Below are 26,252 nucleotides of genomic sequence, written 5' to 3' on the forward strand. Positions count from 1 at the left end.
CTCTTTGCTTAGATCCTTTTCTCTGCCTCTGTTTGCTTCTCTTGATTCTCAATTGCTCTCCCAGAAGCCCTAAGAATACAGGAGTTGGGTGTAAGCTTGCTAAAGCTCTTACATGCCCTGAATCCTGTTATCAACTCAAGTGTAGGCCAGCTGTGGAAGGAGAGCCCCCCAGATCCTGGAGAGTGTGTGGGGTTGGCTGGGAAAATGGAAGATTGGAGCTGGGATGGTGGGGCAGAGTCCAGAGGGGAGGGCGTCCTGAGACGTAGGATGGACACCCTCCCATGACCTAACTTCCTTCCTAGTATAAGGATACTAGACCCCTCCTAAAGGTTCCACCACCTCCCAGCATATCATTGCTGGGAATTAAACCTTCAACATATAAAGCTTTGGGGGACATTTAAGATTCAAACCAAAACAATTACCTAAGAGCAGCAATAATGTCAGAGCATCTTATATTTGCTTAGTATTTTAGGTTTTATCATGTGTTTTGCTATCTGTGTTCTTAATTGAACCTCTTGGCTCCTCCTTAACAGAGTGAAGCTGGAAATTGGGTATAGTAGAAAGATTATGGAGCTGAAAGTCAGAATTAAATAAGTTAATTCAAACAATATTCAAGGACATTGCATGTCTTGAGGACCGTGCTTGGCATTGGGGAACCAGAGGTGGGTAGGAAGGGGGATAACCTTCCTTCCTGGTGGCAAAGTCTGACGTCCCTGTTCTGGCTGTTCCAAGTGACCACACCAGCTGTCTTAATCTCTGTGAGATCTTGGTTGCCTTACTTGGGAAGTGGCAAAAATAACCTCTACCTCACAAGAGGATTGATGAGGATCAGAGGGTGCTGGGAAAGGTGCTTTTTGTTAACTCAAAAGGCTGAGCAACCTAGTAACTGTTACTCTCCCTATAAAGAAACAAAATACAGGGGATTTGGAGTCTTAAGCATATTACTGATATAACTGGCATTTGGATTAAGGTTTTTTAATTATTTTTATATCTAATCTTGTTTTTCTGTCTCTGAGCAACACTTTATTTGCACTTAGGAATCCCCAGGCAAGAGAATTTGGTTCTAGGAGTCTAATTATTAGCAAATATTTACAAAGCCCCAGTGATGGGCAGAGTGATGTGGACAGTGGCTTCAAGATACAATGTGATGCAATCAGGGATTCTTACCTTTCAAATTCAGTATTTAGTACCCAAATGACAACAGGAGCCATTCTGGTTTCAGGGTCCTCATGGGAAAGACACAGCACCCCCCTCCCACCAGGAAACTGTTATCTGCTTGAGCAAGGAGGCAAGGGAATGGCAACCTTGAGCAGAGCTAGACTGGACAAAGAGGCTTTCCTGGGGATATCCATTTACTATCTTGCTTCACTCAAGACTGTCCCCGTATTAAATGAAAGTTTAGAGTTCCAGATAGGGCCTCTGTCTTGGGTGAACCTGGAAGATGGGCTGCCCTACAGAGGAGTGAGTGACTCTGGAAAGATGACAGTAATTGGCAGCTAAGCCAAGAAGCTGGTGCCCGAGGTCAGGCTCTGTAGTAGCAGGGCCTGGGTGGAGAGTCCTGGGCAAGTGATGTAGCACGTGAGGTGGGGATTGTAGTATGAGTGATTTCTAGAGGGAGTGCTCTTGGGGAAGTTAGAATAGAGCAAAGGAGCAGGATGGAGAAGGGCAGAAGCTAAGTGAGGATAGAGTCTGACCCCACAGGGATCCCTGGATTTAAATTGCACTGCAGAGTCTTTTCTAGATCAGTGCGGAGACTTTTCTGCCTTGGCCCCCACCTCACCTGTCTATCCTTAGCTCCAGATTCCATAGTTGGCATGAGGGATGGAGAGGAGGAGATGCAGGGAGGCCTGGATTGACCTGGGAATGCTGGGAGAAGGCTGCAGCTGAAAACTGTTTACATAAGCCTGTAGCTAGTCACAGGAAGATGCTGCCTGATCTCAGAGAGTGAGTTAAAACCAGGTAGAACATTCACTGAGCAGCAAGCAGGTCTGTATACCAGCTATTGAGGGCCTGTGTGGGCACCCGCAAGACAGAAAGTGCCCCTGAACTTTATCTGGTCAGGAGTAAACTGAACAAAAACATAAACAGGATCCCTAGTGACCATGCTGAAGTTCTGAAAGAAAGGGGCATGATGGGGCACCATGATGGGGAACTCAGGTGGTCAGGGCAAGCTCAAGAGCCATCGTCTGAAAGAGGAGAGTGAGACAGCATTTTGAAGCCACAGGGAAAAGTGGTCCAGATGAAGAAAATAGGAGATGCAAAGACCCTGAGGTGGAAAGGGGCCAGCACACACTAGTAAGCAAGGACAAAGATCATGAGATGCAGAGAAGGGAGAGGGAAAGATTATGTAAATGTGCCTTTTCCATTGTGCAGTTTTGATTTAAACAGTGTACAGATTTAAGGAACTGTTTTTGTTTGGCAGCTAGAAGTGGGAAATATGTGGACCAAGGACAGTTTCTCAGGGTAGAATAATCTCTATATGAAGAGGGTGAGCAAGAAGATGTGCAGCTTTCCTTCTCTCTAGCTCAAGCCCCTACCCTATCAGATTGCTTACCCAGACCCCCTCCTCACCCTGGGACCAAGAGGACAGGTGGGGAGGATAGGACAGAGGGGGGGAGTGGTGGCTGGCAGTTCTAGTTCTAGTCTCCATACATGGCTATTCCCTCCGATACCCTGACCTCATTTCAAGCTCTGATGATTTCCTCCCACGTAGCCCAGGCCTTTCCCGTATGGATCCTTTGGCTTCAGCCTGAAGACCTCAAGGAATCCCAAACCTGTGAAGATTGTGCTCTTGTCTGTCTTGAACACTGTCCATGGGGAATTGCAGGAGATAGTAGTGAGATGGAGGTCCCTAACAAAAGTGGGGGACACTTTTCATTTTAGAGGCAGCATGACCAGGTAGCTAAAAGCTCGTATTTGGCAAGCCAGACCACCTGAGTTGGAATCCCAGCTCTGTCATGTACAATCTCTGTGCCCTTCAGTGAGTTTCTGAATCTCTCTGTCCTTCTGCAAAATGGGGCTATGGTGCCTTCCTCAAAGGATAGATAGATAGATAGATAGATAGATAGATAGATAGATAGATAGATGGATATATGTAGTACTAAGGATTGAGCCCATGATGCTTTACCACCTAGCTACATTCCCAGTCTTTTTTTTTTTTTTTTTTTTTTTGAGACTGCATCTTGCTACATTGCTTGCTGAGGGTCTTTCTCTCACTAATTTTCTGAGGCTGGCTTTGAGCTTGTGTTCCTCCTGCCTCAGCCTTCTCTGTCACTGAGATTACAGGCATATGCCACCATTCCCAGCCTCAAGGGATAATTTTTTAAAGGCTTGTTTTGAAATGTTTTTCCACTTACAGGAAAATAAACACCAGTTCAAAGAATTTCTGTATACTCTTCTTCCAGATTCCCAGATTCACCCCTGTAATGTCAATAATTGGGAGACTGAGGCAGGAGGATGACAAGTTTGAGGGCAGGCTAGGCAACTTAATGAGACATTGACTCAAAATTAAACAACAGCAACAATAAGACAAAACAACAACAACAACAACAACAACTAAAAACATAGGTCAGTGTTAGAATACCACTACATGAGTACCACAAAATAAAATTTAAAAGAAAGAACAAATTCCTCAAATCTTAACATTTTCCCATGTTTGCATTATCTTTACCCCAGCTCCTCTCTTCAGTCATACAAACACAATACTATTTTCTTTTATGAATCATTTCAGGAAATTGCAGCCAGGATGCTCATTTACCTCTGAATACTTCAGTATATATTACCTAAAACTAAAGGTTTTCTCTTAAATAACCATAGCATAATGATCAAAATCAGGAAATTAGCATTGCTTCAGTACCATCATCTAGCTTATAAACCTGATTCAAAAATTGCCAACTGTCCCACCAATATTCTTTACAGCAAAAGAAAAAAAAAACATTGTTCTGGTCCAGGATCTAATTCAGAATAAAAAATGGCATTTAGTAGGCATTTCGCTTTAATCTTCTTTAACCTAGAACAGTTCCTCATAAACAGTTCTTTATTTCTTATGGTTCCAACATTTTGAAAAAGTACAGACCATTTATTTTGTAGAATGTCTTTCCTTTTTGTTCTGTCTCCTATTTCCTCACAATTAGATTCAGCTTCTGTATTTTGGGTGGAAATGCACTGAAGATAGGTGTGTCCTAGGGTTTTGAGGATTAAAGATGTGCAACAGCTGAGAACAGTGCCCACTGGGCATACTCTAGGTGTTGGCTACTGGTGGCATGAACATTAATGCCCCCAGGGGTCCCCTCTCCAGTGGCCCTCCCTGCCAGGTTCTCAGAACACCTTCCACCACAGTCCGGGCTATTATCAGATATTTACTGAGCCAAGTTGCAGATAATATCATTGGGGAGATGTGACCTGTACAGGAAGAACAGCCAACTGCACGGAGGAGATGTAGTAAAGGCTGCATGGTGGTCCCTGAGACTCTAGGTGCTTGGGCTATTGGGACTAGTGTAGAAGGAGGGAAGCAAGCATTCCCGCTTGACAGTCATAGTCCCAGCTGAGATTCAAGAGCACAAACCTTTGGGGCAGGTCTGGACAACCTTCAGTCGTCTGGTTGCACTAGAATGCAGAGATCTTTGGGAAGCAAACTGGAGCCTCTGCTAGCACTTGGAGACAGACTAGATTTAGGGAATACAGATAAGAGGGAGGAAGATGCCCTGATGGTTTCTGGTGTGCCCAGCTGGAAAGATCGTAGCATTTTCCACCAAGACATAGAATCCATGAGAAAAGGGAGAAGATGAAGTGACATCCAACTTTTAACAGAAGGGATTCGTTGCCCCTGGTACAGCCAGGTGGGGATGTCTAGTAGCCAGGGAGACCTGGAACTCTCATCTGGGCTGAACATCTGGATTTGGGAGCCATTTATGTTTTCCTATGTAAGAAAGGATGGTAATATCTACCTCAAGGCCTTAGTGTAAGAACCAATGATATAATGAATGTGCACATGGCAGGCACAAACCAAATGCTGGTGTGGCTGAGCGAGCGTCCTAATGATGACCAGGATGAGTGGAAGCTAGTGGCTAAAGGAGGGCCTAAGAAGAGAGACTGAGGAGAAGCCCTTCAGGTGCTTACCAGTTCCTGGTTTCCAACTAGAGAGGAACTGCCCTGTATCCACAAAGAAGCCAGTGGTCTACAAGTCCCACTAACACCTCACCCCTTCTTGAGGATCTGAGTTCTGAGGTGAGTGTTCCCTGCAACCCCCACAGTCTCCTCCATTCTGCCTCCTCTTACTTCCAAATCTTAATGGCAGTTGTACCCACAGGGAGAATAGAAAACCTAGCTTACTGATGGATAGCTGGCACCTGCAACTTTGTATTGGGCCTTCTGGTAGCTCTGTGTTCATTGGTCCATGTTGAGTAACCTCTAGGGAAAGGCTTGGATGACAAACACTTAAATCAAAAGACCCTGGCAGGAGGCAGAGGACCTTGAGTTAAAGATCTGTCCTGGCAGGGGCTGGGGAACCCCCGGCTGCTCTTTGTACTTCTGGCTCCCACTGAGTAGTCAATTCTTGGATCCATGCGCCCAGTCCCAACTCTCAGACCCTTCAGTCACCAACATTTTCTCTTAGTTGTCCCATCATTAAGTCACACACATCCAGAGCTCACTCTGTACTCCCCTGTCCCAGACGGGCCCCCTTTCCCATCTTTTGATCAGTCTCTCCTAGACTAGAACTCTTGGCATCATCTGTAAGTTTCCTCACCTCCATCTCCTCTACCTCCATCTCCTCTCCTCTAATTAGCCATCAATCCTGTTGATAATGTGACTTGGATTTATTCTTACCCTATGCTCCTACCTCCGAACAACCCTTCTCTGAATTCCTAGCTTGTAAGAGTATTTTCTAATCTATAGTGTAGGATTTGCAATCTCAAGATTTTGCGGATTTGTGACTTGAATTCTTATAATCTAGAATAAATTATGTCTTGCCAGGGATGGGGCTGTAGTGCAGTGGCAGAGCTCTTGCCTGGCATGTGTGAGGCACTGGGTTCAATCCTCAGCATCACATAAAAATAAACAAATAAAGGCATTCTGTCCATTTACAACTACCAAAAATAAAAATAAAAAACATTATGTCTTGCCAGGATGTTTGGTTCCCCAACTGGATTTTAAACTTCAAGCCTAGAAGACCATGTTTTTCCTCTATTTCTTTTCTTTTCCTTTCCTCTCCCTCCCTCTCTCTAATCCCCTGGTCCTGGGGAAGCACAGTAGGTGCTTAGCACACCCTAAGCTATGGCATGGGGCTGGCACTGTACCTGCTGTAGGGCATTGCTGTGGCACTCGGCATTGTGCCCCTGCAATATCTGAAGATAGCTCCAGACCATCTGCAAGTTGATGTTACCATACTCACCAACCAGGACAGGTCGTACACCCTCAACCTGGTGACAGTGATGGCATTCCCGGGAACTCTGCCAGCATCTGCCATTGCTACAGCCTCCCCATTTCTCTCAGGCCTGGTGATCATCTATGAAGCCTCTTCTCTGTCTGATCAACTTTGGGGAAGTTGTCCTTGTCCTCACTCCCTCAAGTCCATGCTTCAGGCCCTGCTATTGCAACCACCATTCCCACAAAAAAATTCACCATTCCTCAGGCCTGTTTCCCCTTCAGGGCCTTCTGTGCAATCTTTTCCTTCCTGGGCTTCTGTTTCCCTATCAGGCAAAGAGGATGAAGTGAGGAGAAGGCAAGTTTCCTGCTTCCCCCCAAAGGAACATCAGCAATGGGAAGGGGGATTGGTCTGTAGCAACATCTATTTAAGCAAGATTATCTCAGAGAAAGGGAGCTAGCTTCTGGCATTTGGATGCCATCCTGACCTTTGTCCTATAGTGTTACCATCTTTGTAGAAAAGGTCCTTCCTGCTTCCTCTACGTTACCCACATCCCATCCTTATCTTTCTCTTCCCTTCCAAGGAACAGATGGATGGCCTCAAATGCACATTAGGGGGCGGGGCTCTCACAGTTACCTTTTCTCACCTCTTGCAAATCTTCCTTTTTTACCTCACCTGCTATTCTGAAACTGACTAGCCTGAGGAAAGTAGCCTTTTAGCTCTGGTGGAGTGTCTCCTTGCCTGCTGGAGGGCTCTTCAGTGCCCTCTCATTTGAAGGGAGGAGTAATGCCAAAATTCCCTAGCACATTATAGAGGGAAGGACTCCGGGGAGACAGAGGGGTCCCAAATGAACTTTCTACCTTTACTGTTTGTTCAGAGCACATCCCTATTTTGGGGAGGACAAGCTCGTCCCTTTTGCCATCCATCTACTACCCAACTGGACATCCTAAAGTTAAAAGATAATATTCAGTGGAAAGGTAATCTCTTGAGAGACAATGATGCCAGACATATTCTAATTTAAGAGTTTTATGAAGGGGGAGCTCCTATTAAGGGACTGAGAGGGGCTGACCTGCCAGGGTATTGCAAGGGACCTTCAGGGGGGTCACAGGCTTCGCCCCTCCTTAGCTTCCCTCAGAGGAACAATGCAGGACTTGGAGGCTTAGCTCCTCTTCCCCCAGGTTGCAGGTGGAAATCCCTGGCCCCAAGGTCATTTCTACCCTTTGGGGTCTCTGAGCATACTGCTTGATATAGAATAGCAATCTGAAGGTGGATTACCTGAATGCCCTGACTCTGATGACACCCATCCTGAGCAACCAGCCTATCACCTTGCAATACAACACCCTCCAGAGCTAAAAACTGTAGGCTTCATTGTTTCAAGTAGCACTCAGGAGGGAGCAGGGAAGGAGGAGAGGAAAGGTTCCCTAGGAAACCATTCATGGGCTCCTAGGCTAGGCCCCAAGGAAAGAAATCCATGTCTTCAGTTTCTTTTTCCTACCTTAGTCTCTCTTTCGTTTCCTCCAAGTGGGGGTAAGTACTGTGGGGCCAGTATGGTAGGGAGTGAGAAAGAGATGCTGTCAATCAGAGCCCAATCACTGGAAGTCCCTAAAGGTTTTATGTCCCACTGGGGTGAAGGAAGAGGGGGAGAAAGGGAAGAAGATGCGCTATCATTCTCTTGATCTCTGTGCATGGGGACATGGGAGATTGTCATTGGATCTAATAAGAGAGAAGCCAATGAACTGTCTCTCTAGCTCTACAAGGCCAAAAATCAGGAACATTCTCAACTGACTTCAGGTAACAGTGTGCCATCCCCTCTACCTTTCTTGATCCTTGACCTTATGTTGTCTTGCTTTCACTTCTTTATCTCCTAGTGTTTCAGGGACAGACAAGGCAAGGCACCGAAGATAGCAGGAAACAGTTTTATTTGGTTGCAGCCAGGTTCAGAGGGCACAGCTTTTGCTGTAATCAATCAATCCTCTGAACCCTGAGTTCAGGTAGTTTCAGAGTTTTATACCCAGCATGTAAGGGCAGGGACTCAGATGTTCACAGTCTACAGAAATTCACATAAAAGCAGCTTTTTCTTTCACTGTTTGGGGCAAGTTAACCCTTCAAGGACAACACCTGAGTAGGGGAAAGCTTCTTCTCCCCTTTCTTTCCTCCCCCTGCCAGCTGTTACCATGGAGTCCAATTGGTAACTTATCTTAAAAATGTAGACATCTTTGTGAAGCCCATTTAAGGCCAGAGACCTTGCTTGCACATTTCTACAAACTACTATACTGGATACATGTTTATGAAAAACTAGTAAGGGAGTGTGCAGCACCTGGAGTGCTGGTATCTTCCCGGCCAGTGGCCAAGTAAAATAGGGCGACACAAAAATAGGAAGTTTATCTACATTGAACTCTTTTGCAGAGACTCTTTTGCTGATAATCCTAAAATAAGCCATGGTGAATATTTCTGGAGAAGCCCAATTAAGACTTTTCTGTGGAGAAAGCGGGTGCCACTTCACTAGTTCCTTCCCACCTCTCAGGTTCTGCTTTGCTCCGGTATACTGGTTCCCAGTTAGTAGTAGATATCTACTGGACGATGTTATTGCTAACCTGTAGAAATTCAATTGAATTTTGTGAGTTGAACTTATATTACTTTAGAATTTTTTACATATGTGTATATTCATTGGGATTTCACATAGGAATAATTTTTTTAAATTGTTATTAATTCTAATATTTTTTAAAAAAAATTTAGTGGGCTGAGGATATAGCTCAGTTGGTAGAGTGCTTGCCTTGCATGCACAAAGCCCTGGGTTCGATCCCCACCACCACAGTTGTTGAAAGACAAAATATCAATTATTTTATTTATTCATTTTTCATGTGTGCTGAGAATCAAACTCAGTGCCTCACACATGCTAGGCAAGCATTCTACCACTGAGCCATAACCCCAGCCCTTCCTCTCTAATTTTAAACCTTTTATTTCACTTTAAGCCTTACTGCATTGGTTAGGACTTCTGGTATAATGTTGAATAGGAATGCTAAGAGTAGACATCCTAGGGCTGGGGTTGTGGCTCAATGGTAGAGTGCTCGACTAGCATGCATGAGGCACTGGGTTCAATTCTCAGAACAACATACATGTAAAATAAAAATATTGTGTCCACCTAAAACTGAGAAATAAGGAATCTCTCTGTCCTTTGGGTGCCACAGTTGCTCTGAATGGACAGTCATTTTCCTCTTCCTCTGAGTTGTGGCTCCTCCAATCCTATTGGGAGCCCGCTTAGACCTGCTGCATTAGAGACTGGAGAAAAGAAAGAGCAATTTGGGATTTCTCCACTTTTTTCAAACATTTTGAATTCCCTTCTTGGCCCCTTGAGCATTAAATGTAGGGCTTTTCTTGCATCTCTGTCCATGGCCCACCATTGCTGACTCTTACACATAGGTCTCTGGGTTATTGAGACCAGTAATTCTATCCACCCTGAGAGGCAAACACTTCCTTTCTGGCCTCTGGGTATTTTTTTTCCTTCTTAATTTCCTGAAAGATCAACTACAAATTTCAAAAAAATATTTTTGATATGCTATATGTGGTATTTAAAGACGTCTATAGTAAGTACTAGAAGAATGTTATCTCCCAAATTGGAAGAAGTTTAACAACCTTTAAATTTTAATCTCTCACTTTTCCCCAAAAATAACTGATCTAGTAAATGTTACTAATTAACAAATTAACTATAAAATTTGACATTCGTAAAATGTTAAAAACAGTAATCTAATTTGGAAACTTAAAACACCTGTTCTGAATGCTGGGGCAAGAAGAACTCACTTTGATTTGCTAGATAGATTTAGGAACTAAGAAATAATTTGCCGCTAAGGCATGTAGACAAAGAGAAAAGCTGGGAGGAGTGTATTCAGGACTCATTGTGAATGTACTTGTTTACGTTAATTTATATGTTTAAGTAAAAAAGTCAACTGTTGTCCCTTTTCCTACTTCACTTTTTTGCCTTATAGGAGCGAATGGATGGATTTAAAAAAAAGAGTATTTGGCATTACAAAAAGCCAGCATGGCTTCTTTAAAATAAACTATATCCCAAATAAAATCAGAATCAGGAATGGAGACAGAGGAGTTCCTAATAACTCTGAAATGAGAAATGAAAAAGCTCACAGTCAAGAGAATCACCCTCAGGAGAAGGCTAATGCTCCAGGACCACAGTTTGTGAGTGGAGTGATTGTGAAGATCATTAGCACAGAACCTCTACCTGGCAGGAAACAAGTTCAGGATACTTTGGCTGCAATCTCAGAAGTTATTTATGTTGATTTGTTAGAAGGAGATACAGAATGCCATGTCAGATTTAAAACTCCTGAGGATGCTCAAGCAGTATTGAATGCATATACTGAAATTTTAAAAAAAGCACTGCTGGAAACTCGAGGTCCTTTCTGGTGATCACGAATAGAGGTATTGGCAGAAGATTTTGGTAGATAGACAGGCCAAACTTAACCAGCCTCGGGAAAAGAAAAGAGGCACTGAGAAGTTAATCACCAAAGCTGAAAAGATCAGACTGGCAAAGACTCAACAAGCAAGTAAACACATTAGATTTTCTGAATATGATTGAAAAAATTAAAGTTCACCTCTTAATTTCACTGGATACTTAAGTGATTCTGGGAAAATCCATTTTTATTATGGTAGAAATACATAATGAATGTATTTCTAAAATCTGCATTTAATTAAAAAACTTTGTTCCTTAAAAATAAAATAAAATAAAGACGTCTATAGTAGGAAGGTTGTTATTTTCTATATTGCTAGACTTGGAAGTCAGGATTCTAAGACTTATTAAGAAATATGAGGCGCTGGGGTTGTGGCTCAGCGGTAGAGCACTCGCCTAGCACGTGCAAGGCCCTGGGTTCAATCCTCTGCACCACATAAAAATAAATAAGTAAAATAAAAGTTTTTAAAAAATATGAAAGGGTCATGATCTGCACAGTGGCAGCCTGGTGATGTGAAGAGTACAGTGCAGAGCTTCTGAAATCTGGGCACCCAGCATTGCTTGACCATTTGCCAAGTCATTTGAACTGAGGCCACTCACTGAAGCAAAGCTCTCTAATTTTATCATCCATAAAATTTTCTTCTATTTTTAAATTTGTATGTCCTCTTTTCTCTGTTACAGTACGTGCAATGTTTTTGAACTTATTCTCCATGTTTCTTAACTTTTATATTTCCCATCTCTTTGTCCACTTTGGGAGAATTCCTGGGCTGACTCTCCTCTTACAAATGTACCTTTTTGGCTGTGGTTATTCTACTATTCAATCCATCAAATGAATTTTTACTTATTCATTTATTTTTGTTATGAAACAGGTGCTCTCTATTTTCCTCTTCTGGTTGATGGTATGATCCCAATAGCTATTTCTTTATCTTATGGGGATCCTGCCTTTTCTTTGTCTATATTTACTTTTATATCAAAGTTTGAATTTCTGAGCACTTTAAAAATGAACTCAATATCTTTTTTAATAAACTTTTCTGGAGATTCAATTATACTCTCTCTAAAGTTTTGTTCAGGTTGTATTATTAACTGTGTCCATGAATGCTAAGTTGGTTTTTTTTTTGTTTCTGGAATGTGGCTCCTTTATTTTTAGCGGTAGCTTTCCTAGATATGTGTTGATTCTTGGTGATGCTTTCTGGCATTTTTTATACTAGAGATTTCTCTGAAAATGATATCTATTACTGCAACCGGACTTCAGTAATTGCGGGAGAACATACAGTAATATGTGAACAGTCCAATGTGTCAATATTCTATCTTTTGAACAGGGGGCCCTCTACTCTTCCTGGATATGATCAGACACCAAGGTGTCTGGTCTATAAACTTCCTGTTCTGTTGAGGTGACATGTACTACTTGGTAAAGGGGACTATTAGGAAAGCATGGTGGAAGGAGAAGCTCAATCCTGTGAGTTTAAAAAAAAAAACATCCTGTTGGCTGCTGAGGGTTCCCTCTGCTCCCTATATTCACAGCCCCAAGCTCAGAGCGTTCCCAGATCCATTGCCATCTCTTGGAGTAGTCCTTTCTGCCCCATACTGTGGGCTGTGGTTTCTACTTTGATTCCCATTCTACTGGCTATTTGTCTTTCAAAGATATGCTAGTCCTCAGGGGCAGCCCCATCTAATATTTCAAATCCATTATGAATTTAGAAGTAGATCTCTACTATTTCTTCTAATTGTTTCAGGCAAGAAAAGATAACTGAAGTAATGCTGAATCATCCATCTTGAGTTCCTCTGCGTATAATTTTTTTTCTGTTTTTTAAGTTAAAGTACTAACATGGAATCATCTTTCTGTTTAGTTATTAAGCTATAATGTCTACATTCAACTTTTTGAACTGTCTGCTCTTGTGTTCAGTTCTACCACATCATTATTACTTAGCTCTGTGGTCAACACTTAGTGGATGTTCAAAAAATATTTGTTCAGCTAATATGCAATATCCTCCAAAAAGCACACAAAGGTTAGCTGTTTGTGATCATTGTTAATTAATACAAACTAATGGACGTCTAAACAATTTTATTCCCAGGATAAGTAGGAAAACTGTATTTTGAAAAATGTGGACTTCTTCAGCTATACCTTTAGAAGGAGAAAAAGTTAGAAGCTGTTGATCTTACATAGTAGTGTTATGGGGAGCCACTTCAGAAAACACTCTAAGTCCGAATTCAAATCAATGAGAGCTTTATTTACCTGGCCAGGGACTGTCACCCACCCACAGAGACTGAAGCTCTGTTGGAGAACAGAAATTTCCTGACCTGTATCCTGGGGACCTAAAGTCGAAAAACACAACTCAGGGGCTTTCCTTAGTGTCATGCAAGCAAGCCAATCATAGAAGCTAAGGCAGCAATTGCACAGCAACTCACAGTTGCATCTTGGATTTGAGCAGGTGTTAGAAAACTGTATCTTGAGTTTGAACAGGTGGTTAGTGGGGGCAAGAATCTACTTCAAAGTCTTGGGTCACCAAGACCACCATATCCTGGTTGAGTACATTTTGCGGGGCACAAAGTACAGAAAACAATATATTATAAGAAAACAGCTCATGTAACAGGTTTTTTTTTTTTTTAATAGAAGGCAGCAAAATGGAGTCTTAGGCCTGTCTATGACAGTTCTTGCTTTATAATTGTCTTATCTCACTTATCAAAATCTTATATCTATAATCTATATTTTTTACTAATCTATAACCTATAACTTACATTCTTGATTTTATTTATCAGTTCACACCACAACAGTAGAACTGAAAGGATGACTTTGGTCACCCTAGCACTGTGTCTTATCAACTGGCCTCCTAGCTCTGGGAGTCTAAAGAGAATTATTCCGACACACAGCTCATCTTGTCTTTACAGGATATAAACACAATGCAATCAGCTTGCTTTGGACATAAAGAACGAGGTGTGGGAGGAAGTAGGCCAGGCAGGGCCAGGAAACCACTGCCATCTCATCTCCATTTTGTGCCTCACAGCAGGAGAGTAAGCAGGTGAGGATCTCAGCCACCCCTGCCCTGGGCCACATGCTATGTTGAGTTTTCAAATTCAAGGCTAGAGCCTCCATCTGAAAAGAGATTTCCACTTTTCTAGTCCCACTGCTGCTTAGCTTTCAGGATAATATCAGGGTGGTGAAGGTCCTGGTCATCTCTGTCCTGCCACCTCCAGGCCTAATTTATCCCTTTTCTGCCAGAGCACAGCCCCCTTCCCTTTGGCTCCCTCTTCATGAGTCCACCCTTGTCTGTCCATTCTGCAGCCACCGCTTTGGCATTACCCTCTGGGCTGGCCCAGGCACTTGGAGCCCTCTTCATGGTTTTCCAACCTGGAGAGTCACAGGATTGGAGGTTGGGATTCCCTTCTCTCCATTCCATAGGCCGATGGAGGGGCCCTGACTGTCATGATTGGCTGGTCATCAGTCACACGGTGTTCCCACATACCACACTCAGTGATCACATCCAGGAAGTAGAAGAGACTTCCTGGTGAATGAGTCCCTGAGGAAGCTTGGTCACGACATTCACATCAGGGACTCAACAACAGGCTCGGTGGGCAAAGAAGAGAGGACTGGCAGAAGACAGCTTCCTTCAGTCCCTTGGTTCTCATTGTTAATCATTAGCATATTCTGAAAAGCCATGGCTGGAATGCCAGTTTCTGGTTCTCCACCGTTGATTCTCCCAACTTTGCAGTCTTTGCCTCAAAGGCTGGGAGCTCCTGCCAGGTTACTAGATGGTCATAGGACTGAGGTCTTCAGGTTAGAGTGGGAGGAAGAGATGTGGGCAGGAGGTATCAGAACTTTAGGTCAGTTGTCATGATGTTAAGGGCTTGTGGCTCTTGTAAAATCAAACACAGGCCAGAGATCAGGAATCCCTGTTGAAAAGTAAGCGATTGAGGGCTTCACAAATTGGTTAGGAGCTACCACAAGTAATCCTAAAATTGATACTCCCTTATCTACAAACAGCACTTTACAAAGCACTCTGACATCCATTATGCCATTGAAGCCTTCAATTTTGTGAGGGAGAGTGGGGAGGTTTCATTTATTTTCTTTCTGTTTTGTTTCTGGATGCTGGGAATGGAGCCCAGGGCTTTGCTTGTGCTAATCACGGGCTTACCACTGAGCTTCACCCCCAGATTGTGGTTTGTATTTCAGCCCTACAGATAAAAACAATGAAGCCAGCAAGTGTTACGGCCAACGTCCCAACCTGGGTCTCCCTTATCTTGTTGTTGTACATGAGGTCTCCATTGACTCTGTGATGTTGCTGGGATGGGAAGTGTAGGGGCATCTGACTCTGCATGTTCAAGCCCTTGAAGCTGCTTCTGCTGTGGACGGTGTGAGCAGGCATGGCTGTGAGGTCTCTAGAGGAGTCCCAGGGCCACCCTCTCATGGTCAGCATCGCCCATCTTTGGCTCTGCAGGTATGCATAGGCAGACATCTGCTGGTGGGAAAGTTACTGTTCCAGAGCTTTGGCTTCCCAAGATGCCCCAGCCCTGCCTCAGAGCAGTCAGTCAATTTCATAAGTAAAGTAGTTGCCCTGCAGATTCCCCTCTCCCCTCTTCAGCAGCGGAGCCCTCTTGACCTGCTCAAGGGCAAAGCCACAGCCAAGGTGTGACTCCTTTCCTGGCCTTCATCTGATTAAAGAAGTTGGTTGCTTGAGCAAGGCTCAGAGGAGGCAGAGGAGGCTCTGTTCCTGTACCCCAGCTCTAGTGGGTCCCCCTGGCTGTCTGAGCTCTGCTTTCTGGGGAGAAGAACTATAGACATTTGAAGGGAGAAGAAAACATCATTGCTGCTAGAACCTAACTATGGATTTTCCAAATTACTTTTGTTTCAGACCACAATAGTGGTATTCGTTAATATTAGAAAACCTAAACTATTCAGATCAGCACAAAGAAGAAAACAAATAATGCCATTATAGTGGAAAACAAATTCCACCATTTGGATTTAACTACTACTAAGATTCTAGAGTTGTTTTTCTCCCCTTTTGTGGGACTGGGAATTGAATCCAAGGGCCCTATACCACTGAGCCTTTTAAATTTTAGTCTTGCTAAATTGCTCTGGTTGGCCTCAAATTTGTGATCCCACCTCAGTCTCCCAAACAGCTTGGATTACAGGTTCATGCTTTAAAATACAGGCATCAATTTGGAGTTTTTGTCTTAAGAATATACTACATACCCAAACAGGCATGTATGCATTTACACACGCGTGCACACACACACACGATTACATAAGCACTTTCTAAAATTGTAGTTTTGTATAGTTTTTCCCTTGTTGTGGTATAAATACATATGATTATATATTCTTCATTATTATTATTTTTATTTTGGTACTGGGGATTCAACCCAGGGTGCTTTCCCACCAAGCTACATCCCCAGCTCTTTTTATTTTTTGTTTTGATACAGGGTCTTGCTAAGTTGCTTAGGGCCTCTCTAAGTTGCTGAGGCTGGATTTGAACTTTCGATCCTCCTGCCTCAGCTTCCCGGACTGTTGGATTACAGACATGTGCCAGTACACCCAGCTCAATATTATTTTTATTGACTGTGTAATATTAATTCCATTGTATAGATGGATTTGTGAGATCATTTATTATTTATTCATGTATTCATTGATTCATACCAGGGATTGAACCCAGGGACACTTAACCACTGAGCCACCTCCTCAGCCCCTTTTTTATTTTGAGACAGGGTCTCAGCAAATTGGATCTCACTAAGTTGCTTAGGACCTCACTCAGTTGCTGAGGCTGGCTTTGAACTTGTGCTCTTCCTGCCTCACCTCTTGAGCTGCTAGGATTACAGGCATGTGCCACCATACCCGGCAAAATAATTTATTTTAATCACTCCGTACTTTTCAATATTGTGGCTCTGTCATTTTTATTGATTCTTTTTAGTTATACATATAACATTAGGATATATTATGACGTAACCACAAAAGCATGGAATACAATTTGCTCTAATTCAATTCCAGCACTTACCCCCATTCTCTCCCCCATTCCCGATCCTTGACTCTACTATTCTTTCTGCAATTTATTTATAGTTTTTTTTTTAATTAGTGTTTTGTGGATATGCTTGATATTGGGATTCACTGTGCATACTCATGTATGTACATATGAAAGTTTGGTCAGATTCATTCCACTGTTCTTCCCTTTTCCTATTTCACCCTCACCCCCAATCCCCTTCCTCCACTCTGAGGATCTTATTTTGATAAAATTTCCTCTCTTTTTTTTTTCCTTTCAGTCTCTCTCCACACCCATTTTGGATTAGCTTCTGCATATCAGAGAAAACATCCAACCTTTGACTTTGGGGACTGGTTTATTTTTTTTTTTTTAATTTTTTAATATTTATTTTCTAGTTTTCGGTGGACACAACATCTTTGTTTGTATGTGGTGCTGAGGATCGAACCCGGGCCGCACGTATGCCAGGCGAGCGCGCTACCGCTTGAGCCACATCCCCAGCCCGGGGACTGGTTTATTACACTTAGCATGAAAATCTCCAGTCATTCATTTACTGGAAAATTCCACATTTGCCAACCTTGGGTAACATTTTAAAAATCATTACCAATTTGATATGTGAAAAATTCTCTCTTATAATTTTGATTAATAATATTTTTAAAATCACCAGCCTGGTTAAATTTTTTTCTATGTTGATTGGGAATGAATATTTCATTTTTGCAAACTTAATTGTCATGTTTCCCTTGTCCATCTTTCTTTTGGTATGGGAACCCCATGAAGTTTAATACACTGGGTTCATGCTTGGCTTGTCACCTGCTGACAATGTTTTTTGGGTCACAGACACTCTGAGGGTTGTTCTTTCATTAAGACACTGACATCTAGGTTGCAAGGCATCTCTTAGATATATTCCTTGCTAACTTTGCCTTACAAATGTTCTTGTTCACTACTGAGCCTGGGAAAAGGGATGGCCCCAAGGCTCAAGAATTCTGGAAGGATTTTAAACTGTCTGATTTTTAGGATTAACAACTAAGAACATAAACATGAATCACATACCTGAGGATGACGTGCAGCTGGTACAGGATAGTTTAAAATCCTATCCACTCTGGGTTTTAATATATATATATATATATATATATATATATATATATATATATATATATAGAGAGAGAGAGAGAGAGAGAGAGAGAGAGAGAGAGGTTGCTGCTCAGCCTGGAAGTACAGAAAAACCAGGGCTTCACACCTTCATCCGATTTTTCCAGTGTTAGGTCTTCAGATCTATCAGTCTACAGTATTTAGACTTGGGGTGTGGGGGAGCTGGGCTTAAGCTGCAACAGAAAAGATGGCAAAAATTTCTTTTTTTTTCCAGTACAAAAATATATATATATATATATTTAGACACGGTCTCACTAAATTGCTGAGGCTGGCCTTGAACTTGGGATCCTCTTGCCTCAGCAGTTGCTGTGATTACAGGTGTGCGCCACAGATAGTGTGCTTTGTTTGTGCTTAAGTATTGTTAAGTATTGTGCTTTGTTTGTTTTCAAGTATTGATTGCTATTCTTGAAAGATAGCTTTACTGGTGACACAGTTCTGCACCCACAATGGCTTTCTCTCAGTGCATTGGAGATATCATTACTAGTGTTTCCTTGTTTTGTTGCAATTTGATAGTTTGTTCCCATGGCATCTGTCCCCTTTGACTTGAACCCTTGGTATGTAGTGACACAAGGAGTAGAGAACAGCAGTGGGGCCAGAATCATGCTGGGTCTTCCAGCCATGGTAAAGATTTCAGATTTTACTCTGAATGTGGGAGCTCAACAGAGTACAGTTCTTTGCCCCATAAGAGGTAGGAGTGGGCATTGGGGTGTTTGGGACAGTTGGTGGAACCGTTCCAGCCATTCTAGTACCAAATGGAAATGAATTTTTAGTGATTTGCTCTTTACTATGTTCCATGTCGCAGATTCCTTCCTTTGATTCAGAGACAAAATTAAAAGAATGTTTGCATTTATGAGTAATGCTTCTAAATCCTTTTGTATTTAAGAATGTGTGTGTCTATTTTGAGTATCCTGATGTGGATGTCACAGGCTTGCTGTCCTTGCTGTTCTAAGTGTTTCGAGTACTGATCCCCAGGGTGTTGGCTTTCTAGTTTGAATGGGGCTAGAGCGCCCCGGGGCCTGCTGGGAAATGACATTTTGGATGTGCTCTTTTAGGATATAATAGCTCAGAAGAAACGCCTGGCAGACAACCAGGGATGGCCAAGTTCTTGTTTCTTTTATGGTTTGCTCTCAGAGAGCAGCCGTGCTATGTCAAGGACTCTAATAACTAAAAAGCAGTATCTGTCGCCTTTGGCTCTAACCCTGGCTGCAGTTCTGACCCCAACAGGTCACACAACTGGTGCTCCTTTTTGGTTTTTTTCAAATGAGGTCTCCACTGTGTAGTAACCTCCTTTTCCCAACCCGTCAGTAGTCTCAGGAAAGTATATTCAGGATTGAAATCCTCTATCCCTCAGTTTCTCCTTGCCTTTCTTATTGCACCAAGCCTCCAGCTTGGAAATGAATTTTCAGTGATTTGCTCTTTACTATGACTATTTACAATGACTGTCCATGTCACCTAGGCAGCTGGACACTGTTCCCAAGGACGTGGTCCTAGTTATGCTTACATCCATATCTAGTGCCCAGAACTTCTTATGATCAAGAAATTTGGGGGGTCTGGGATTATGGCTCAGCGGTAGAGCGCTCACCTAGCACGGGCGGGACCCGGGTTCGATCCACAGCACCACATAAAAACAAAGGCATTGTGTTGTGTCCATCCACACCTAAAAAAATAAATATTAAAAAAAAAGAAATTTTTGCCATCTTTTCTGTTACAGCTTAAGCCCAGCTCCCCCACACCCCAAGTCTAAATACTGTAGACTGATAGATCTGAAGACATAACACTGGAAAAATCGGATGAAGGTGTGAAGCCCTGGTTTTTCTGTACTTCCAGGCTGAGCAGCAACCTCCTCAAAGCTTCTGGCATCACAGCCCAGAGAGGAAGAAATGCATTTTTAAGACTGTCAAACAGCAAGGCAATAATGGTGACAATCATAAAAAGAAAAATCTGGACTTGGTTCCAAGGTTTTCCAAGTTTCTTATGCAGATGGCACAATGAATGTGTGGGAAACACTGATTATAATCTCCAACTTATACAAAAGGTCAGAGGAGACACAAACACCAAATCTAAAAGTCCAACTAGAGAAGTTGAGTCTGTCTAAAATACAGCCTTAGGAGTCCCTGGGAATATTTAAAGATGAAACCAAAGCTATTTCCAGATGTTTGTCCAGCAGTTCTGAGCGTTTCTCTAAAGGGGTCCCTCCCACCTTTCCTACAGCAGGATGGGTACTTTGGATTAACTTTACGGAGCCAGTTTTGGTCTTGGAAGACACATTATGCTTCTTGTCCTTTATCTCCCTAGAGGAATGTTGGATATCAGCATCTGTCAATAAAATGTATACTCTCATTCTAAAACAAGCTGGCTTCCATCATAGTTCTCAGAGATTGGAGTAAGCCTGAGTGATCCGGGCAGCTCTAGAAGCATGTCCTTAAATGTTCAAGAAAGGTTCCCCCAACAGAATGAAGGAACAGGGTGACAGAACAGCATGGAACATGGGGGGGGGGGTATCTTTTTTGTAACTTCACACATGCTGGATGAAATTCCCATGCCTGACGCCATTCCACAGGCATGTTCAGATTACAGGTTGGAGCATAAAAAGGACAGCTGTGGGCATGTACAGTGGAATGCCAATAACCCAGCCCCCTGTCACTCGATTGCCACTAAGTGACATTATTGTTGAGATAACTTCAGTCCATTCTAATGTATTTTATTTTCTATTGACACCTTTTATTCAGTTTTTAACCACATCAAGGAGAATCAAATGTCCAATTTTCTAAATGGCAATTTTTCCACATCAGAAGGTTGTCATAACACTCAAAGAATAAACAAGTTGGATTTTTTTTCTGCCTCCAAAATGTTTATCAAATACTGTATTTCTCACAGGCTTTGAAACACTTAGAAAATACTTAAGAAATATTCCAATGAACGAAACATACCAAACGTCAGTAATAAGCAAGACATATTCCTTTGGGGAAATGGCTGTTTAAAAAAAAAAACACACAGTTCATTTTTTTTCTTCTTTAAAAATTTGTTACTCCTAAAATAGCACAAAACTGGAAGTGAAGGACTAGAAGGCCAGGAGAGGAAAGGAGAAGGGAGGGAGCACACACCATTAACACAAAAAGAAGTAAAATTGTACAAACATAAGCAGTTTATAAGACTAGGGTCATCTTACTCCGAGATAACAAGACTGGTTGAGAAATTTACCATTCTGCAGAAGGCAGGGATTTTATGAAGATCAGTGAAGATTAATTCACTGCCTTGGAGCAAACCCCTTCCCTCTCCAAATCCTGGTTTCTTCATCAAGTCTCCATGGGCAGGGCTTCTCATTCCACCACCCCGCCCACCTCCAGGGCCTCCAGGACCTTGCAGGAGATTATCTCGACAGTCCCCTTCCCTGGCAGCTCGAGTCTTCTTTTCCACATTCAGCAGGACTTCACCTCGGAACGTGGTGGGCCTGTCACTAAGGACCTCTGAACAAGCTCAGGATCATCAAACACAAGAAAACCAAAATTGGGTAATTTTCCACCACAATTTATGTGTAGCTCCATGACATTCCCATAATTTAGAAAGAAATCCTTACGTTCTGATTTGTTCACCTCATGAGGCAGGTTGCCATTTGAAGAGATGGTGACCGTCAGGGTGTCTCGTAGTTCTTCGGTGCTCAATATCACCTTGCTCGCCAGCCTCACAGATTGGTTTGGGTTCCCTCTGAGGAGGAACATCTATTCATTGTTCTTATCCTCTTTGACCTCTCTGAGGCCTCTGTGGTAGAATCTGAGGTTCAGGCTCAGGCTCTGGATGGGCTGTGAAGCTGGTCCTTTAACAACAGAAGGTGGTATCCCAGGAACAGGAATAGATCCATTTGGAAGAAGGTTCTTACTGGTCACAGATGACCAAGAACATGTCCTCAAGTCTTCCTGTACTGTCTGAGTTGGTCTGTAGGTCCTGGAGAAGGACTCCTCTGAGATCCTCAGGAGCGGCTTCTTCTAATACCGTCTGACTTTTCCTCTTGGATTTCAGATTTCAGATATTACTCTGGTTCAGGTTCAGGATGACTCTCTGGTTCAGAAACAGTCTTCTCTAAATGTTCTTCCAAGTCATTGCTGACAGTCTGATGGTAGAACGTTCCAGAACCATCAGATACCACCTCAGGTGTCTGCTGCCTTTCTGCAGGTTCCTTTACTTCTCCTTGATTCCTCCTGAGTCTTGGTGACAATACCACCAAGGAACTCATGGTGGTGTCTAAGGTATTATGAGCCCAGAATTTATTTGCAACAGAGCACTTAGGAGCAAGGACAAACGTCTGCATGAATCTCCACAAAGCCTCCTGGTTGTTTGATAGCCTCCCCATCACCTGGACCACCACACGATCATTTAGAGTAGCATGGGTATCAACATGGCAAATTTTGGTGTGGCCTTGGTAGAGTTTTGTGTCTTCACTTTCCTGTGACTTTCTTTCTGTCCAGAGACTGCATCTTCTGGCTTTCCATTTGAATCCAATCCCCCATGGACATGGGAAGAGTTCTTTCCATAAAACCTATGTAGCATGTCTAGGGCCTGGATTCAGCCATGTGTAATACTTTCTCACAGATTCCCATCTGACCAACAAGGGACTCTGCTTCCTATAACCATTGCTTTGGTCAATTCAACTTGTGCAGCTGAGCAGAAGAGGAACAAGCTTTGCCCCACAGCACAGAAGGTGGCAGAAATCCCCTATGCAAGTGTGTCTGCGCATTCTAATATATTTTTTAAAATCATTCTGAGGGGCTGGGGTTGTAGCTCAGTGATAGAGCACTTGCCTAGCACATGTGAGGCACTGGGTTCAATCCTGAGCACTGCATGAAAGAAGTAAAATAAAGGTATTATGTCCATCTACAACTAAAAATATTAAAATAAAATAATTCTGAAACTTTGGGGCAAATCCTGTACACTCTATCAGTTAATGGTTTAGGGTCTCTGGTTTCTCCCACTTTGTCTTGATCAAGGAACACAGGGTACCTCAACTGCTCTGTGACCTGTTCAGCTGCTGAGTTTTGCAGCAGACTTGAGCCAGCCCCTATTTTAGACTGTGACTCAAAATGAAAAACAAAAAGGACTGGGGATGTGGCTCAGTGGCAGAGCACCACTGGGTTCAATCTCTAGGAACAAAAAAAAAAAAAAAAAAAAAAAGAAGAAGAAGATATCCATCAATGGCTGAAAGGATAAACAAAATGAAGCATATACATACAATTGAAGATTGAAGATTTATTTAGTCTTAAAAAGGAAGGACTGACACATGCTACAATGTGAATGAACCTTGAGGATGAGTACCTTATATGTATTAGCCAGGATTCTCAGTTAATCTCATAAAAAAACACCTTCACAGAAACATCTGGAATAATGGTTGGCCAAATATCTGTGACCCAGGCACATGGACATAGAATTAACAATCACATTATGTTGAGTAAAATGAGCCAGTCACAGAGAGATACTGTATGAGTCCACTTATGTGAGGTCCATACAGTAGTCAAATTTGTGGGGACAGAAAATGGAAGGGTGGTTGCCAAGTGGGCAGGGGGAAGTAGAGAGATAGGTAATGGGTACAGAATTTCAGTTTTGCATGAGGAAAAGTGTTCTGAAAATGGCACAGCAACATGAAAGTACTTACTGAACAGTATGCAAAAGAGGGGTTAAGATGGCAGGTTTTGTTAAGGTATGTTTTACTACAATTAAAAAGAGAGAGAGAGAACAGGGAATGTTCACCATTAAGAAATGCCCATATTTGGAGGTGGGTAAAGGAAGATGAGCAAGTTTAATCAAAGAAGTAGAAAGTAAATTACCCCTGGGATCAAGCCCCAGAACCCAAAATAAATAAATAAAAATAATAAGTAAAAAGGACTTACTTATTGTTTTGGGTTCTGGGGATTGAACTCAGGGGTGCTTGACCACTGAGCAACATCTCCAGCCCTTCTCATTTTTTAATTTTGAATCAGAATCTCACTAGGTTGCTTAGGGCCTTGCTATGTTGCTGTGGCTGGCTTCGAACTTGTGATCTTCCTACCTCAGTCTCCTGAGTCTCTGGGATTACAGATTTATTTTTAGATAGGGTCTTACTGTTATGCCCATGCGGCCCTGAACTTGGCATCTTCATGCCTTAGTCTCTGAAGTAGCTGGGCTTGGAAACAACTCCATGATCATGAAATCGACACCTGTGCCAATTGATTCATTTATCATAATAAATAAATTGGCACAAGTATCGATTTCATGACCATGTTCTGAGGGCTGTAAGGACCCTGGGTGGCAGCATTCAGTCCCTTTGACCCTCTGGGTCCCCGGCTTCTCATCCTGACCCCGAACTCAGATCTGTGTTCATGGACCTAACTTACTATTCTATTCTGTCAAATGTGAGCCTTCTGTGAAATAATGCCTGCGTGGCATTGCCCTGAGAAACCTGCTGCCCAGCCACCAGGCCTGGCTCGTGTCACAGACACAGAGATCTGCCAACAGCCCAGATGGCAGGGTCTCTGACCAACCTCCTGACATTGAAAAGAAAGGTCTGCTAAGAAAGGTCTTTTGCTGGGAACTTGGGGTTTCTCTCAGGAGTTGATTTGAAATAGATCATCAAGCATGGAGAAAACCTGCTTTCTGAAACCACGTACTGGTTAAGTTTGGATCTTAACCACTTCTCAGGGTGGTCCGCCCCAATCCTTGCATAAATACCTCCCTTGAATGTTGTACCTGAGGGAGAGACACAGCTCCAAAGCAGAGCAAACCTTCCTCAGCTCCAGAAACCTTGAAACCCTCTTACCTGCTCTGTGCAGTTGTAACCTAGGCACAAGCAATTCAACAGCCAAATGATAAACAAGCTATGAATGCCAGAGTTTTCCCCCAGCACTTATCTACCAGTGACTCTCAGGAACAGTAGCAGCCCCAGGTAATGTGCTCTCAGGGGCCACAAATCCGCCTTGCCTTCGTCTAACCTGCCTTCCACACAGCCACCTGAACGGTCATTATAAAACATCAGGTGAGCATGGCCCTGTTCTTCCATTATTAATATCATTAGGATACTCAGGACTAGCTGCCACATTGGGGAAATGCCAGTTCTCCACACCTTAAAATATAAGTTTATTTCTCATTCATGGAAAACCCTTCTCCATCTACTACTTATATCACATGGAAGGAATGTGTTCCTCCAGGTCTGTCATGGAGGGAAACAACGGCCTTTGACCACTTTGTCACTTTCACTTGCAGTCCATCGGTCTATAACGCCTTGTAGCCAGGGGGCAGTGGAAGTGTTTTGCAAAATTTTCTACCCAAGTTCAGCACCTCTCATGGCAGAGAAATATAAAGGCAGTTTACCCCCAGAATGTCTGCAGGACTATCCCAAAGGGGGTTCATCAAGGCCACCCTTTCTTAAAAAGTATTCAACAGCTCAGACTTTGCATACTGCTCCTGGTTATATCCATATTTGTTTTAGTATGAAAGTCTTTGTAACTTTTGGGAAATACCACCTGATCCATTGGCTCTGGGGAAGCACCCTCAGGTGCTCTCAGTTTCAGTGCATGGGGCTGGAAACACAGATTCAGGCAGTGTTCCTTCTCTGCCTGAAGCCGTGATGTGTGGAAGATCCAAACTGAACCAGTACGTGGTTTCAGAAAGCAGGTTTTCTCCATGCTGGATGATCTATTTCAAATCAACTCCTGAGAGAAACCCCACGTTCACAATGAGGGGGTGTGGTATTACCTTTTGCTTCTGGGAGATGTTCCTTTAAGTGGGTCTGATTGCCGAGAGGCTAAATCTCCTCTGTCCTATGACTGAATGACCTGTTCATCTTCTCTCATCATTTTAGGGAAATGTTTAAAGTTTTTTTTTTTTTTTTAACATATATAGAGAGATGACTTTCCTAAATGCCTCATGTTAATGAACTAAGTCTTTAAAAACTACTGTTCACAATAATAAACATCCTTTCTTTGTTGGGATACATATGTGTATGTGTATATAAGACATATGCAGTAAGACTTCACGATAATGCATTGCACTGTGATAGGAGTTCCAATAACTTTAGGCTCCATCAACGCCTGGTGGAAGCTCTTATCCTGGGTGGGAGAAGAGGAAACAGGGAGGGCAGAGGGAGGGCAAGTGGCAAAATGGTAGACAGTGGTCTCTCGGGGTGAGAGGCAGAAGGTAGGCCTCTGCTTTCCCCAGTCTGTCATAAGATCCAGAATTGTCCCAATCCATTTCTCAGTTGGACCTCATGGCCAGAGCCCTCGGCTGGGCTGGACCTGCTGAACAGCTTTGCTGCAGTTAAGGCCATGACTCGATGATGCCGTCCTACCTCAGCCAG

General features: G+C 42.9%; 1 pseudogene; it reads right to left on the reverse strand.

Annotated features, from left to right (window-relative positions):
* Positions 1-21,097: 21,097 nt before the first annotated feature.
* Positions 21,098-24,106, reverse strand: LOC114093899 (ras GTPase-activating protein-binding protein 1 pseudogene; annotated as a pseudogene).
* Positions 24,107-26,252: the final 2,146 nt, after the last annotated feature.

This window comes from Marmota flaviventris, chromosome 11 (assembly GCF_047511675.1).
Source record: "Marmota flaviventris isolate mMarFla1 chromosome 11, mMarFla1.hap1, whole genome shotgun sequence".
NCBI classification, from domain to species: Eukaryota; Metazoa; Chordata; class Mammalia; order Rodentia; family Sciuridae; genus Marmota; species Marmota flaviventris.